The following is a 15,989-nucleotide window of genomic DNA, read 5'->3' as shown; positions in this document are numbered from 1 at the left end:
TTGTATGTGGTGCTGAGGATCGAACCTGGGCCGCACGCATGCCAGGCGAGCGCGCTACCGCTTGAGCCACATCCCCAGCCCACAACATCATTTTTAATTGCAGGACAATACCATGCTTTATTCAGCGATTCCCTAGTTTTTACTCATTTGATATTATAAATAATGCTGTCATGAGCATCCAGGTGCATAAGTCAGCATGTGTTTTCATTAATTCCTAGAGACAGGATTGTTTTGGTACATATGGGTAGATTTCCCCTCAAGATTGATTCTACCAAACAAAGCATGTACTCCACAAGTCAGGGGAAAGTGGCCTTTCCCATGCATCTTGGCCAATGCTGGGCTTAAGGGAAAAAAACATCCTTGACAGTTAGAATCCCAAATTTGTAAAAGATTCTAATGCCACATTTAACACCTGAGCACCCAGTCATGGTGCTTGGAACTTGAGTGTGGCTCCACTGAGTCAGCATGGGGTAACAGGTTGTCCCACTCTCTTGGCAGAGAACCATACTGCTTTAGACAGCCAGATATCACAAGGACATTACCAGCAATAGAAACCATTATTAAGCACCTACTGTGAACAGATTCTTTCAATATATTTTTAGACTCTTTCAATATGATTTTAAATTCTCAACATTTACAAGATGCATACTGTAGCTACAATCTACATATAAAAAAAAACTGAGTTCTTAGATTGGCTAAGGAACTTTCTTGAGATTCAAACCTTGGGCTATCTGATTTCAAAGGCTGTCATCTTTCCACCTTACCATGCTGTTGTCCCTTCTGACCACAGCTAGAAGGTGGTTTGATTTTAGGCATGTGCAGTCACTACTGGGAACAGACATCTAAGAACATGGCAATTGAAGTAAGAGGAGGGTAAGGAGATAAGAGGTAGAGTGGGGAAGGCTATTGCCTGTAGGTCTGTGGGCCTCGAGGTTCCATGGCGGCACAGGGCAGTAATGGTGTAAGAGAGGCTGTAGGTGGCATGGTCCCTGAGACCTAGGCTGGGATGGGAAGGTGGAAGGTCTGCTCACCAGGCTGGCTGCCTTATAGATAGGGAAGCAGGGATGTCATGCTGCCCTGCCTCAGGATATTGGGCCTAAATTGCCCAAAGATGCTTCCCACTACCTGTGTATATTATAGAAGAGAAGGAATATAAGGTGGTTAAAACAGATCCAGTGTTTTTCTGAATAACCTGGGGGAGCCTGGTGGGTCCTGGGTGATCAGGTAGGCTTCACAGAAGAGGTAAAGTTTGATCTAGGAGTTGCAGATGGGTTATAGGTAGACCTTTCTCCCTCTCCCATCTGGCTTTTCTTGTCTCATACACCAGGCAATCCTGGCGGGGCCACGTCCCCTATCCCCACACTTGGCCTAGAACTTCCATTGGCTGTCCACATGTTGGAATTCTGGGATTATTCTCTGAGACCAGGGTTCAAGAAATCTACTGCCTAAGTCTAGCAGGCTGGGCAGAGGTTCACCTGAGGCACTAGCAACTTCCTCCTAAAATATAGGTGTCTTGATGATCAGGGATGACTGGCCACCAGGACAGGGTGATTCTTCCCAAAGCCAGGGAGAGGCCAGATGTGGCAACCACATTGACAGGCAAGAGGAAGGAAGTAGTTAGGGTCCAAAGAATGTTCCCATTGTCTTTTTTTCAAGGTGGGGTTCCCCCTGCCTGAGGAGTGGTGTGTTGGGGAGCAGTGCAGGAGTGGTCACTGCTGCCACCATTCCTTCTTCCCTTCCCTCTTGGCAGGTCACCAGGAACACTTTTGGCATCTTTACCCTTGGACCCACAAGCAACCTGAGATTGTGACAAGAACACTAGGCCAGGAGTCGGAAGTTCTTGGGGCTGGTCACAGTTCCACAGATTGATCAGAACACACAGCTTCTCTGGATTTCCTGTCTGCAAGTGGGAACCTCATGTCTGCCCTGCATACCTCCTGGAAACCACACACCAAGGTACTTAGCACCTTGAGCCAGAGATTCAAAGACTCCAGGGTGTGAGTCTCAGCCCTGTTACTTCCAGACAAGCTGCTGAGCCTCTTTGGGTTTCTCTTTCCCCATTCATACAATAAGGGTGGCAAAAGTATCCAGAGGACTTTGGTACATGTGGTCTTTTTAACACAGAGCCTGGCTTAGATACTGGACAAAGCAGTAGTTCTTGTTTGGTGTGATTAGAAATGAATAGGAAAATCCTTTGCAAATTGAAATGTGTCACAGATGTACTTGGGGGTTGTTTCTATGTGGTGGATAATGATATTTCTCTCTAGTGCTCTCTGAAAGTCTGCAAAGGCGGGCCCAGGAGAGCAACCCACACCCTCCCCAGAATAGGGCAGGGGATGGGATTAGGAAGAACCTCTGTCATGCCCCCATTCCTTCAGCCATGAGAAGCCACAGTGCTGCCTCCCACACTAATGGGGAGTCTCCAGTGTGGGTGACCTGTGGAGAGAGGGGAGGGGATATAGGCGTCTCTGAGACTCTCTTCCACAACAACTGTGGGATCAAGAATAAGAACACCAATAGTGGGGAACTGTGCTGACATGCTCCCTACTGGCTACTCTGGGAAAGACAATGCATCTTCTCTGGGCTCTTCCTGCCAAAATTGCATTCCCTGAATATAATCAAGCAGAGGCAAACTCAAATTGAGGGACATTCTGCAAAACACTTAGCCTATATTCTTAAAAAATAAATGTAGGTGTCATGGAAAACAAAACCAAAAAAAAAAAAAAAGGAACTATTCTAGGTTAAAGAGATGTGACAAGTCCATAAAATGCTTTGCTTGATCCTTGATAGGCTCCTGAGTCAAAATAAAAAGCTACCAAAAAAAAAAAAAAAAAAGCACTATTGAGGCCAGTAATGGTGGACCAGTAATTCCAGCTTCCAGGGAGAATGAGGCAAGAGGATCACAAGTTCAAGTCCAGTCTCAGCAATTTAGCAAAGCCCTGTCTCAAAATAAAAATAAAAAGGGCTGGGGATGTTGCTCAGAGATAGAATGCTTCTGTTTGATTCCTCTTACCAAAAATAAATAAATAAATAAATAAAAATAAATAAAAACCGAAAAACCAACCTATTGAAACAACTAGAATAAATGAAATAAAAACAGCATGTTAGGTGATGGACTTTATCAATGGAGGATTTTTGAGGTCAACATTGTATTGTATAATCACAACAGCCAAAGAGTGAAAGCAAACCAAATGTCCAGTGACATTTGGATAAATAAGTGAATGGAAAAACAAAATGTGGTATATACATACAATGGAATATTATTCTTTAAAAATGAAGAGAATTCTGATGTACGATAGAACAATGGTAAAACCCTGAAGATATTATGCTCAGTGAAGTAAGCCTGTCACAAAAGGATAAATAATGTAAGATTCCATTATATGAGGTACTGAAATAATCAAATTCACAGAAACAAAAGATAGAACAGTGGATCCCAGGGGCTGGTGGTGAAGGAAATGCCGTTATAGTTCTTTGTGCAGAGACTCTGTTTAACAAGGTAAAATAGGTCTGTCCTGTGGCCACACCTGTTAATTCCAGTTCTTTGGGAGGTTGAGGCAAGAGGATCGAAAATGTAAGGCCACCTGGGAAACTTAGCCAGACCCTGTCTCAAAATAAATTTAAAAGGACTGATAGTCTGCTTCAGCTGTTCCTGGCCTTGCCCCTCTCGTGGTGTCTGGTTCGCCCTCCTGTTCTAACCTGACGCCAGGCCTTCGCTCCAGGTCGTCTGACCTTGGCTCCTCAGCCTTGTAGTCCTGCTCTGCCTGCGTCTCGCAGCCGCCTCGCTCACTCTGACACCCCCCGCGCTACAGTGGAAATAGCCTCCGTTGGACTTTTTGTGCCAAGCAGTCTGAACCAATTCAGAAAAGGGTACCTGGAAGATGCTGACCAGCAGTTAAGGTCCAGAAAGCGTTCCAAAAAAGCTGCGGCTTCTTTCCATGACCAAAAGTCTTTATTTAATTAGGTCCATTCCGTTTCATAACCATATGGTTATGGTCAATATTTTGCACTTTTTAAATATATGCACTATATAGATGCCAAAAGTATTGTTCTGATTAAGTGTTGAATAAAGTTGAAACATGCTTGGTAAAAATAAAAAGTGGGGAGCTGGGAATGTGGCTCAGTGGTAGAGCGCCGCTGGGTTCAACCCCAGTACGGCAAAAGGAAAAAAAGAAGTTCTAGAGATGGATGGTGTTGATGCTTGCACAATAATGTGCATATATATGATTAATGCTACTTTACTGTACACTTGAAAAATAGTTAAAATGGTAAATTTTTATTGTGTATATTTTACAATTTTAAAAATAAAGTAAAAAATTTCCTCATTACATTTAAAAATGAAAACGCAAAAGGAAAAAAAATCAATAGGAACACACACACAAAGCACTATTAAAATCTTTTTTTTAAAAAAAATTTCTTTTGTAGTTGTAGATGGAGAGAATGCCTTTACCTTATTTTCTTAAGGGGTGCTGAGGATCAAACCCAGTGCCTCATGCATGCTAGGCAAACGCTCTACCACTGAGCTACAGCCCCAACCCCACACTATTAAATCAGAAGAGGTGGGGAATGAAGTGAGGAGTAGGTGGTAACAGAAGAGGGGGACTTTCACTGCGTTCCTTTAAACAAATCTCTCTCTCTCTCTCTCTCTCTCTCTCTCACACACACACACACACACACACACACATACAGACACACACACACTATGGCTTATTCGAATGTTAAAAATATAATTAATGTTTTTTTTTTTTTGTTTTGTTTTGTTTTTTTAAATAAGGGCTGGTGTTGTAGCTCAGTGGTAGAGCCCTTGCCTAGCATGAGTGAGGCACTGGGTTCCATTCTCAGCACTGCAGATAAATAAATAAAATAAAGATCCATCGACAACAACAAAAAATATTTTTAAAATCATTTTTTTAAAAAAGATTAGTTCTTCCTAGTATTGAGCCCAAAGCCTAACCTACCACCATTTGGAGCAAGTTAAATCTAAGTGCCAGTCCTTTAATACTTTAGACAACATTCTGCTTCCTCTGAGCTTCCTCAGCTCTCAGTCCCTTGACTGGGGATACTGATTGCTTCAGGTGGGGTGTCTGAGTCTGTGGACTCCCTGTTGGGCATTTGTGGTGGGGGAATATCCAGCATTCACCTCTCCCTGCTGGCCACCACTACCCTACTGGTCCTTTGGAGAACCTCCCACGTGGTAATCTCTGAAGGTCCAGATGGCTCCTCCTCCTGTCCACACTGGTCCAATCAGGAGGCAGCATAGAATTCAACCAATCATCTCCCTCTTGGTAGATGCCGCTCTTTAAGGAATACTGCAAGGAAACTGGGCACTTGGAGGTGATATGTTTCTGAGCAGTGGTGCCCCTGTGGCATTTGGACCAGACAACTTTGTCCTTTGTGTGAGTAGTTGCCAACCAATCCTCAAAACTCCTTGGTTCTGGTCCATTTTCCATTCCTGGCTTTTAGTCGAATATCCATTCTGCGAACTGTAAAGGCCTTCCACAAAAGATGGCTTTGCTCATGAGTAAGAATCCTGACTGCTTAAAGCTCCAATTTACAAAAAGAAATTGGGAGCTATGACAGATTACATTCCCCAAAAGGCCTTAATAGTGTCTCCATCTCATGTGCTGGTCAACAATATAACCTGGGCATTCCTTCCAAAAAGAGGCAAGGTCCTTCGGCTGGGATTGTAGCTCAGTGGTGGAGCACTTGTCCATCATGTGTGAGGCACTGGGTTCAATCCTCAGCACCACATGTAAACAAACAAACAAATAAATAAATAAAAATAAAGGTCCATCAACAACTGAAAAAAAAAAAAAAAGGTACCATTCATGTCCTCTCCTACTGAATCTGGGCAGAAGTGATAGTATGTGCTATGTGAACCACATACCCAGCTCTTATTTTTTTTAAGACAGAGTCTCACTAAGTTGCCCAGGCTGGCCTTGAACTTGTGATCCTCCAGCCTTGGCCTGGCATTTCAGGCATGTGCCACTGTGCCAGGCTGGTATGTGATTTCTGAGACTAGGTCATTAAAAAGAAGAAGAAGAAGAAAGAAAAAAAAAGCACGTAGCTTTACCTGGTCCCCTTGAGATGCTTGCTTTGGGGAAAAATCAGCCTCTGTAAGAAATCCAGCTACCTTGAGACTGTCCTGCTGGAAGGGCATGTGTAGGCAGTCTGGTTGACAGTCCCAGATGGATCTCCAGCTGACAGCCAGCCTCAGCTGCCAGCTGTGTGAGTCATTTTGCACATAGCCCATTTGGGCCTTCACACGATGACAACCCCATCCAACATCTGACTGTGGCTGCATGGAGACCTCCAGCAAAAACTGCTCAGGGGAGCCTTTCAATATTTCTACCACAAAATCCTGAGCAAAAGTGTGATGGCTTTAAGCTGCTAAGTTTGGGGATCATTTGTTATGCAGCAATAGAAACTAGAAAATAGAAACTTTCTTATCTTACCCCCCAGAAAATTGTATATTCTCAGCAATCAGAAAGATAACAGGATAAAATGCAAGGAAACCTATATTTACTGAGTCCTACCACAGGACAAATCCTTTTCATATCCACCTTGTATAAGCCCTCATGATTCTGAGGGTTGGGGACAATTATTTCCTTATCAAAAAGAAGATATTGGGGTTCAAAGGGGACAAGGCTTCAGTTAGTTATGTGACAGACTGCAGAGCTGATGTTCTCTCTAGTGGAGCAAAACATCCCAAAACAAAGCCAACAGGTTGCAAGTCAGGGAAGGTGAACTTCACCACATGGTCTTGCTAGGGTAAAGACTGAAGAAACTATGTGATCATTTTAAAGGGATTAAAGTGTCCACATTGTTTCATCCCATGTATTAGTCAAATGACAGGTGGGACGTGTGATCTGTGAGGTAAAATTGAGGAATGAGTATTTTCACAGAAGCTTTCAGTGACAAAGTGCTACAGAGAGGAAACTTCTAGTGCCTTTGTGCTTACAAATCTCTTTCTTTGTTCCTCAAACAACCCTATGAGGTCTGGTCTGGGCCCTCCAGATGGTTAATATTAAGATGGAGAAGTCAGTGTAATAATACCTCGGTGAGTCCCTGTATGAGCCAGACACTCATGTGTAATGACACCATTATCCCTCATGACAGATGGGGAAACAATCACAGGTGATTAAGTATTTCTCCCAAAGGTCACACAACTAGGAGGTGCAGGTTAAAGAAAGGTCTGATTGGAGCAAAGCATGGGGGAGGGGATGGTGAACAGGTAGTCCCTGCTAGCCTAGAGCTCTGTGGCAGAGACTCAGACACAGGCTAGCTGAGGCAGAGAATGGAAGAGGGGAAAACTAGCAGGACATGGCCGGGTCCCTGGAGGACTCTGAGACCAAAGGTTAGAGAAGGAGCAATATCCTCACCAACCTGTGAATGGAGCAGAATCCCCCTGGGGTGGAGGGAACATCTCACATTCATTTACTCCCCAGCTAGGAGGAGCTGTCTGATACAACCCTCAATTCAGTCACAAGGCAACTGCCACCAGAGAGAAAAAGGGACATGCCCAAGTCCCCCAATCTATCGGCAACAGTGCAAGACCAGAGCTCCTGTTGCTGGCTCCTGGTCAGTCACCTTCCTGGGCTCTGGGATTAACATGGGCTTTCACCAGGGTGACCTTTCACAGGTATCATCCAAACCAGAACGAAAAGGGGCATTATTAATAATTACACAAGGCCAGCAGGTATAAACAGGACTATCCTGGGCAAATAGGACATAGTCACCCTAGCATGACAGTTAGATGCCACCCACTTGCCCACCAGAAAAGCCTCTTTGTAGCCTTATGGTCAAAGAGACCTGGGAACTCGTAATCACACTCCACATCAGGTAAAGGGCCAGAGGAAAGAGTAGCCCTGAGTGTCTGACCTTCCCAGGTCATCAGGGTGCCCCAGAACTAGCTGTTCCATAACTAGCCTCTGCCCCCACCCAGAACTGTGTATGCATAAACAGAGGCCCCATTTAGACTGTGCCCACCTATCCAAGGGCAAGGGCATTGCCAAGCCCAGCAGAACTCCAGTTTTAGGTCTTCCTTGCTGGTGACACACACTGAACCAGAGCCATCCTTAGTACAGGGCTGTGAGTGTGGAGCCCACCTGTGGGTCGCAGGGCAGTGGGGGATGGTCTCTCTTGGCTTAGAAGCCTGATCACAGTAGAAACATCCAGGATGTGAGAAACACACACAGAGGCCTGGGCCAGCTGCGCCATTTCCTTTCTCCTCCCCAGTAGCACCTCTGAGTCCAGGAGCCATGGGGTTCTCTTGCTTTCCTAGTGGGAAGTTAGGAGTCCTCCTGCACTGAGGGAGATTCTTCGAGGAAGAGGTAGAGTGCTACTGTGGGCCAGGACAGGTAGATGCTGGAGAGTCCCAACAATTGTTACCGTATGTCCCTAATTGATCATGTCCCTAATTGATCATGTCTTCCAAAACTACAACCTGTAAAGCCTTTCCCCATAATGACTCTGATCCTGGCCAAGTGATTTACATGAGCCAATAGCACATTAGCAAGATGTCACAATCATAAGGTTGAAAATCACATGTGCATTAGGTTTGCCCTTTGGGAACACTGAAGCCAAATGAAGAAGCCCAAGCTAACCTGGTGGAGGTGCCTGGCCCAGTTAACAGCCCCTGTCAACTGCCAGACCTGGGAGTGAGGCCACTTTAGTTCATCCAGCTCTAGTTGCACCACATGGTGAGGGCAGGCACATGAATGAGCCCAAAAGAAATGCCCATCATGTCTGGTGAACCCATGGTGAGTATATGAAATGTCGTTGTTGTAAGACATTGAGTTTTAAGTGATTTGTTACACAGCAATAAATAACTGATACACTGGTTTAAATGACTCACATGGCAGAAACTAGGTCAGTTTTGTTTGGTGCCTTATACTTAATGTTTTGAATTTATGAATGAATCAATAACCTGGATATGTCTGATTTTTAAAGCCCATGAGTTTCTGCTCTACCTCCCCGTGAGTTGCTCATTCACTAGAGTAGGTCAGGGATAGGATATGTCATCCACCCTGGGCTGGTCAGTGCTTCCAGGGTGTAGGGGTAGAGGTGAGCATGTGACCCAAGCTAATCCAGTCAGATTGACAATTGGACTTGCACTGAAAATGGTGGGCAAGAAAATAGGTTCTCTCGTGGAGCCTCCAGAAGAAACTTCTTCCTACACTAACCCTAACATTCACCCGGTGAGACTCATTTTGAAAGTCATTCCCCTCAAACTGTAAAACAATAGATTCACATTTTTAAGCCACAGAGTTCATGGTGGTTTGTTAAAGCATCCATAGGAAACTGATACAGACTCCATCCCAGACTTACTGAGTGGGAAGGTCCACAGGCAAGGCCAGATACCCAGCCTTTTAAGGGACATAGAAGCCATGGAAGGATGAGAACTGACACTCTCCAATGGTGGTTCTCCACTCTCAGGGCACATGGGACTCATCTGAGAAGTTTCTAAAACTCACAGTTCCACTCCCAGAACTTCTGACTTAATTGGTCTGGAGTGGACTCACACAGCCCATTTTTGATGTGCTCTTCCCAAATGGAAAACCTGGGATTCCCACCCCCTTCTCCCATCTTCTCTCACCTAGAAACTGGGTCCTTCTTGGTCTTCTTTTTCCCTCTTGGCTGAGCAGTTAGTGGGCTTCTTCCTGAGATGGCAGGGATGGGCTTGCCAATATTTCTAGTTAAAGCAAAAACTTTATACATATATACAAATTTTATTAGAATATAAACGGTTCTAGTTCTAAAAAAATCACAATAAATAAAAAGTACATATATACCTGTCACAAACCTAACACTCTGGTGCAGGGAACAGATTTAGTTACACACTTACTAGAAGGATCTTAGAAAGCATCTGGGCCTGCCACACCCTTTCCAGGTGAGGAAACAAAGGCCCAGAAAGAGAAAGTGACTAGTCCAAGGTTATAGGAGTGAAGCCCAGAGTCTGGGGACAAAACCCTGGTCTTCTGTCTAAAACCTGTTGTCCTTTCACCTTCCACCTTCACTCTGGATTTGTTTTCTGTGTGGAAAGTGGGGGACTCCCGAGTGAGAATCTCTTAAAAGAAAACAACAACAACAACAACAACAAATCCTTTCCCTTCCAGAAGGGCCCTGTGCAGTAAGCAAGACTGGTGGAGGTGACCTTGAGCTGGGGATGGAAGGAGAGATTCTGATGGCCCAAGATAAGGTGAGACCTGTGGGAGGAGAGGCAGCCAGCTGAGACTATCGCATCTAAAAAGTGGCCTGTGCCTGCGGGCTCCCACCTACCCTGGGCAGCAGGGGAAGAGTGAGAGGAAGGGGGGTAGGGAGGGGACGTGGCCAGCCTTGGGCAGGGACCTGCAGATACCCCCTTCCCTAGTGCAGGTGTTTTGGGCTAACAGAAATAAGTAACTGGTGCCCCTCTTTTTCCTCCCCTACCCGGTCAGTCCCCCACCCCCACCCCTGCCACATATAACCACCAAGGTTACAGAGGAGAGAGCAGAGAAGGGCAGGAAGGGGAGGACTCAGCCTGGCTGCAAAGTGCAAGTATGGAGCCCTGAAAAGCACAGGCAATGTTGGGACTCACACAGAATCTGTCCCTTTCCACTATGAGATCTGGAGCAAGTTGCTGAGCCTCTCTGGACCAGTTTCTCTTCCTATAAAACAGGGATAATAATAATACCTGGTTTTTGTGAGAAGTCTGAGAAAATACTTGGAACCTTATATGTACATTTGGTGCTCAGAAAATGGCTGGGTTCAACCATAGCTCTGCCCTTTCTACCCGGCCCTCCCTCTTCTCTTCTCTGGAACTTGGAATGGCAGTAGCAACTACTTGGTAGGGGTGAGTTAACAGATGTGAACTGATCATGTCAGAGGCCTGGTCCAATGAATGCTCCAAACTGTCACCTTTAGTGTAGCTGCTGATTTTCTTTTTTTCTTTTTTCTTTTTTAGTTTTCGGTGGACACAACATCTTTATTTTATTTTTATGTGGTGCTGAGGATCGAACCCAGCGCCCCTCGCATGCCAGGCAAGCACGTTACCGCTTGAGCTACATCCCCAGCCCCATAGCTGCTGATTTTCTTAATGCTTTTGTTGTATCGTTGGGGATCTGTTATCTCCCTTAGGGACTCTGGACACGGAATTAGGCCTTAGGAGGTTTCCATCCCCACAGGAACATGTAGAAAGCCTAAGGGGAAAAATAATTCTTGGCCTCAAACTATGAAAGGAAAACAGCGAAGTCAAAATTACTGTTTTGTTAATTTGCCTATAAAACATAACTGCTATTTCAACTATATTAGCTGTATTTGGAAACATTCAATAACATTTAAAATCAATTTATATGTTAGATTTTTTCATTCTTCAAAAATGTAAATGAATGATGATGACTAAATATCACAATCATAATTTAAGTAACTTGTCACCAAATAACATCAAATGCAAAATTGTAATCATGATTTTGGGTAGATCATTGTGAGAGAGTTGAAAATGCAAAATTTTAGACATATTTAAGGGATGTACTTTTTTTTCTTTTTGTTAAAGAATGAATGGGAAAAATATCCTCCAAATTCAGGATGATAGTTAACTCTGCAAAGGAAAGGGAATCAGAGATGTTGCAAAGGATGGTTCAAACATCTGAGTAACATTTGATTTCCTAAGCTGGGTGGTAAATCACATAGGTTTTTAACAAAAGAAAATTTTTTTTTTTTTAGTTGTAGATGGATTCAATGCCTTTATTTTGTGTATTTATTTTTATGTGGTGCTGAGGATTGAACCCAGTGCCTCACACATGTTAGGCAAGGTCTCTTTACCTGCAGTGTGTGCAAGCCAGACTTCCTGGAATGTCACTGGGTCCCACCCAGTTTTTTGGGACTCCCAGAGACGGAAGGGGTCTTCAGTGAAAATCTGAAACAGGACTTCCTGTCTCTAGGGAAGATCCTGCCTATAGTGCATTATGGATGGTGGGGCCAATCCTTGGGCTGGATTTGATATGCAGTCTTACTTGGCTTGAGGTTAGGAACCAGGAGCCAAGGAAGAGGTCAGCAAGCCCAGAACGAATCCCTGAATGTGAACAGCAAGGTAAAAGTTTCTTACACAACTCTCCTAACCAACCAGAAATGGAGCAAGAGAGCTAATGGTGAGAATAGAAGGCTGGGAAATGGGAGTCTGTGGGCTAAACCACAGTACCTGCTGTGGTCTGAATATTATGTCCCCTAAATTCATATGTTGAGGCTGTAGTCTGCACCATGGCTGTATATGGAATGAGGAAGTCATTAAGGTTAAATAAAGTCATAAGAATGAAGCCCTGGTCCTGTAGAATTAGTGTACTTATAAAAGGAGACATTAAAGAACTTGCCAGTTCTCTCCAGTACAGGAGCCCACAGTGAAATGGTGGCTATCTGCAAGTTAAGAAGAGTCTTCATCAAGGAACTGAATTGGCCACCATCTTGATCTTGGGTTCCAGCCTCCAGAATTGTGAGAAAAAGATTTCTGTTGCATAAGGAACCCAGTCTGTGGTTCTTACTACAAAAACATACTTTTATATTTAACAGCCAGAGCTGAGACAGGGACCCAGCAGCTTCCTGGCAGCCCAGGATGATTACAATGGCATACTGTTCTTCCCAAACTAATCGGGACTATGGGACAACCACCCAAACCAAAGCCACTTGAAACATTCACAAAATGCAAACAAAACAAAATAATGGAGACGCCCAAACCTCACCATCAATCCAAACATGTTTAATGAGAAGACAGAAAGTGGCATCACAGTCAAATACTAGTTCTCAGCTCCTACTGACATGGCTGAGTCTGCATCCTTTTTGTTGAACAGGATGTAAACTAATCCCTGACTAGAGTTTAGTCAAACTCCTTGTAGCTGGGAGTCAATGGAAAACATGAGTTTGAATGGTCCTTCTAGTAAAAAAAGCAAGTGCTGAATAAAATATTCAACAAAATATCTTTTAAAATGTCTCACTGAGCAAACACAAAAGTAAATAACCCATAGAAAACTTATGGTACCCTGACGTTTTCAGATCTTGAGGATGTACTTTGATGGCTGTCTTAGGGTTCATACAGTGATATGGGGGGAAATGTGTGCCTATACATATACAAATCTTTCTGATACAAAGGAAATGTAGCATATCACTTAAAAGTAATAATAAAATACGAATCACTCTTTATTATGAATTCCACATAGACAATGGAGAATCTCACAAAATACTTTTGTTGATTTTTGCCAAACTCTTGTATCTGTAGCCAGCCCCTGGCTGCGATTCACATAGTTCTAACATGAATGTTGGTTGACACTTTTATGTGAAGGAGGAAGATGAAATGAAACAATGAAGACTTGTTGAAACTTCATTCATTACTCAACAACATAAGCTACTTTCTTGCTGGGTCAGATAATAATTTTCAGACACTGAAGGAATATTTTCTTGATTTTTTTTGTACTAGTCACAATATCATGGCTACAGATACAACACAATTTAAAATTTAATTTAAATTATTAATATTTTTTCATAGCTCTCTTTAAGTCTAGACAATCAATAAAGCAATAAATCAAACCCTGATTCACAACATTTGCTGATTTCCATGTTGTAAATTCTCTCACCATGGCTGACTGCAAACTCCCAAAGTAATATCACTGAACATGGAGCTGGGAAAAGATGCACAATAGCTGTTATTTAATATTTCCATCACTTTAAAGATTACTATAAAGAGAGACCAAGTAGATTTGAAAAAAAGAATTAAATCAATTTTTATGCATAAAAAAATGACAGAAATAAAAAATTCAGTGGATGACCATTGGATCCTTTAGCCCCAGTCAAGCTGGTGCCATAAGAAAAAGACAAACTGTCCTCATTGAGCCCTGCCCAAAGGAAAGATTGGTCAGCAAAGTTATGCTTGGTTTTGCTAGAGGTCACTGAATGTTGAGGCAGTTTGTTATGAAGCAATTAAATAGCTGGAACACATTCTGAAATGCTTACTTTCTGAATGCAAGAGAGTTAGCCTGTTGGAAATGACAGAGAACTCCTGGCCAGATGATCCAGGAAGCAACTGGTGGTGATCAAGGGCCCCTGCCGTGGCAATTATGAATTAACTAGGATGTGCTAATTCTGTGTTGTTGTTGTTGTTGTTGTTGTTGTTGTTGTTGTTTAAAGAGGTCTATTTCACTCACAGTTGTGAGTTTGGGAGACTAAATGTCCAAACAGCATGGTGCCAGCTCTGGCAAGGGCCTGTGGAAGATGGCATCATGCAGTGAGACAGAAAGACAGAAGAGAATGTGCTAACTCTCAAAAACGTGTCAGGTGCTGGAGACGGGCATGCCTCTTTAGATGATACGTTAAAAACTCTAGTGGAGGGTTTGATTTGATAAAGTGCAATATTATAATATAATTTTATACTTACAGTGGGGAAGATGACTAGTTGCCTACCCAATATCTAGTCCCCCTTCTTCTTTACTAATAGAAGCCCAGTTTTTTCTTTTTCCAAAGCCAAACTGTTCATCTTTTTTAAAAAAATATTTTTTAGTTGTTGATGTACCTTTATTCTTTATTTATTTATGTGTGGTGCTGAAGGTCAAACACAGTGCCTCATATACTCTAGGCAAGTGCTCTGCCACTGAGCCACAACCCCAGCCCCCTGTGTCCATATTTATTAAAGATACTTTTCATAAAAATTCATGGTATTCCAGGTAGGACACAGAACAAACAATCATTAACAGTATACAGAAACTTTCAAACTCCCTTCTTGGATGAGCTACCAAAATCAGAAAGCCACTATAAAATTCAATGAAGTCTTCATCTGATGCTTTGAATAGGGATTTAAGAGTGACAGTTGACATTTCACGTTTAGCTTGTTGTTTAATAAGTTTTCATGAGCTGACCCTGATTTTCAGGAAATGAGAATGGCAGAATTATCAGTCTGAAGATCCACAATCTAGAAAAGGATCTGCTGCTCTTTTGAGGGACACTGTCTCCATGATGTCACTGGAAGGTCCAGATTGCCTGACACACCAGTAAAACCAATTTGTCAGGAGTCAGGTCCCACAGGTCTCTGGGTTTAGGGGAGTTAAGTCTAAGCTGACAGCAGAGAGGGAGAGGATGAGTTTGAGTTTTGCCACACCACGAAGCATGTGTGCCAAGGTGGCCGTGTGTGCCAACCTGAGGGAACCCCTCCTCCTGGGAGCCCAGAGGGAGTCCCTCAAAACCAGAAGGGAAAGGCGCTCCCCACAGCAGTCTAGCTCTGGAGACATTCTGCTGGTGAAATACGCTACTCTCCCCAAAACAACAGTGAAGTGTTCCGTGTGCTAACAACATTGCCTTTTTTTTTTTAAGTAAAACAAAATTCTGTATTTTATAAAGCTTGATAATATACTATTTCAATCTTTATAGCCACCGGAAACACACAGCGCCCTTGGCATCTCCAGCACCTTCCACTTCTGTGCCTGGTCTGTCCTGGCCTCTCCACTTTCGGCAGGGCTATTCCCGTCCTTACCAGCTTAGCTTTCCCCTTTGGGTACCTTCTCTCCCTTCTTTGCAGGGGTCCTTTTCAGGAGTGGGCTCTGGCTTGGAGGAGCAGGTTTAGCAGACAGCCTGGTGGATCTTCTCTGCGTTTCCTCCTTCACCGTGGCTCTATCTCCTTCAGCATCCCCTTCAGCTTTCCTTTGGACTTGGTGGCCATGGCGGAAGAACGCAGGCCTGGACACAGGGATGCAGCACCACATGGTTTTGGTCTCTCTGGGCGGTCATTCTCTTCTTCTTCACACTGCTCTGCCCAATTGTCTTTTATGGTAACAGTGTACCCAGTTGAATACTTTCTAGGACTCCTGTGCAGCTAGGGTGGCCATGTGACACAATTCTGCCATACGTGGACTAAGCCAATATGTACTAGAAATTTCTGGGATAGGCTTTGCTTTCCTAACACAGTGGCCACAACTTCCTCCTTCCTTATTTCTGCCTTATGGAAAAGGCAGATACAGACATGAGGCTGGAGGTGGGGC

The 15,989-nt window shown here is 43.6% G+C and overlaps 1 pseudogene; it reads right to left on the bottom strand.

Moving 5' to 3' along the window:
- Positions 1-15,375: 15,375 nt before the first annotated feature.
- Positions 15,376-15,713, bottom strand: LOC143394816 (non-histone chromosomal protein HMG-17 pseudogene; annotated as a pseudogene).
- Positions 15,714-15,989: the final 276 nt, after the last annotated feature.

The sequence above is a fragment of the Callospermophilus lateralis genome, chromosome 3, assembly GCF_048772815.1.
Source record: "Callospermophilus lateralis isolate mCalLat2 chromosome 3, mCalLat2.hap1, whole genome shotgun sequence".
NCBI lineage: Eukaryota > Metazoa > Chordata > Mammalia > Rodentia > Sciuridae > Callospermophilus > Callospermophilus lateralis.
The sequence above is the reverse complement of the archived record's forward strand: the minus strand, read 5'-3'. Positions and strand labels throughout refer to the sequence as shown.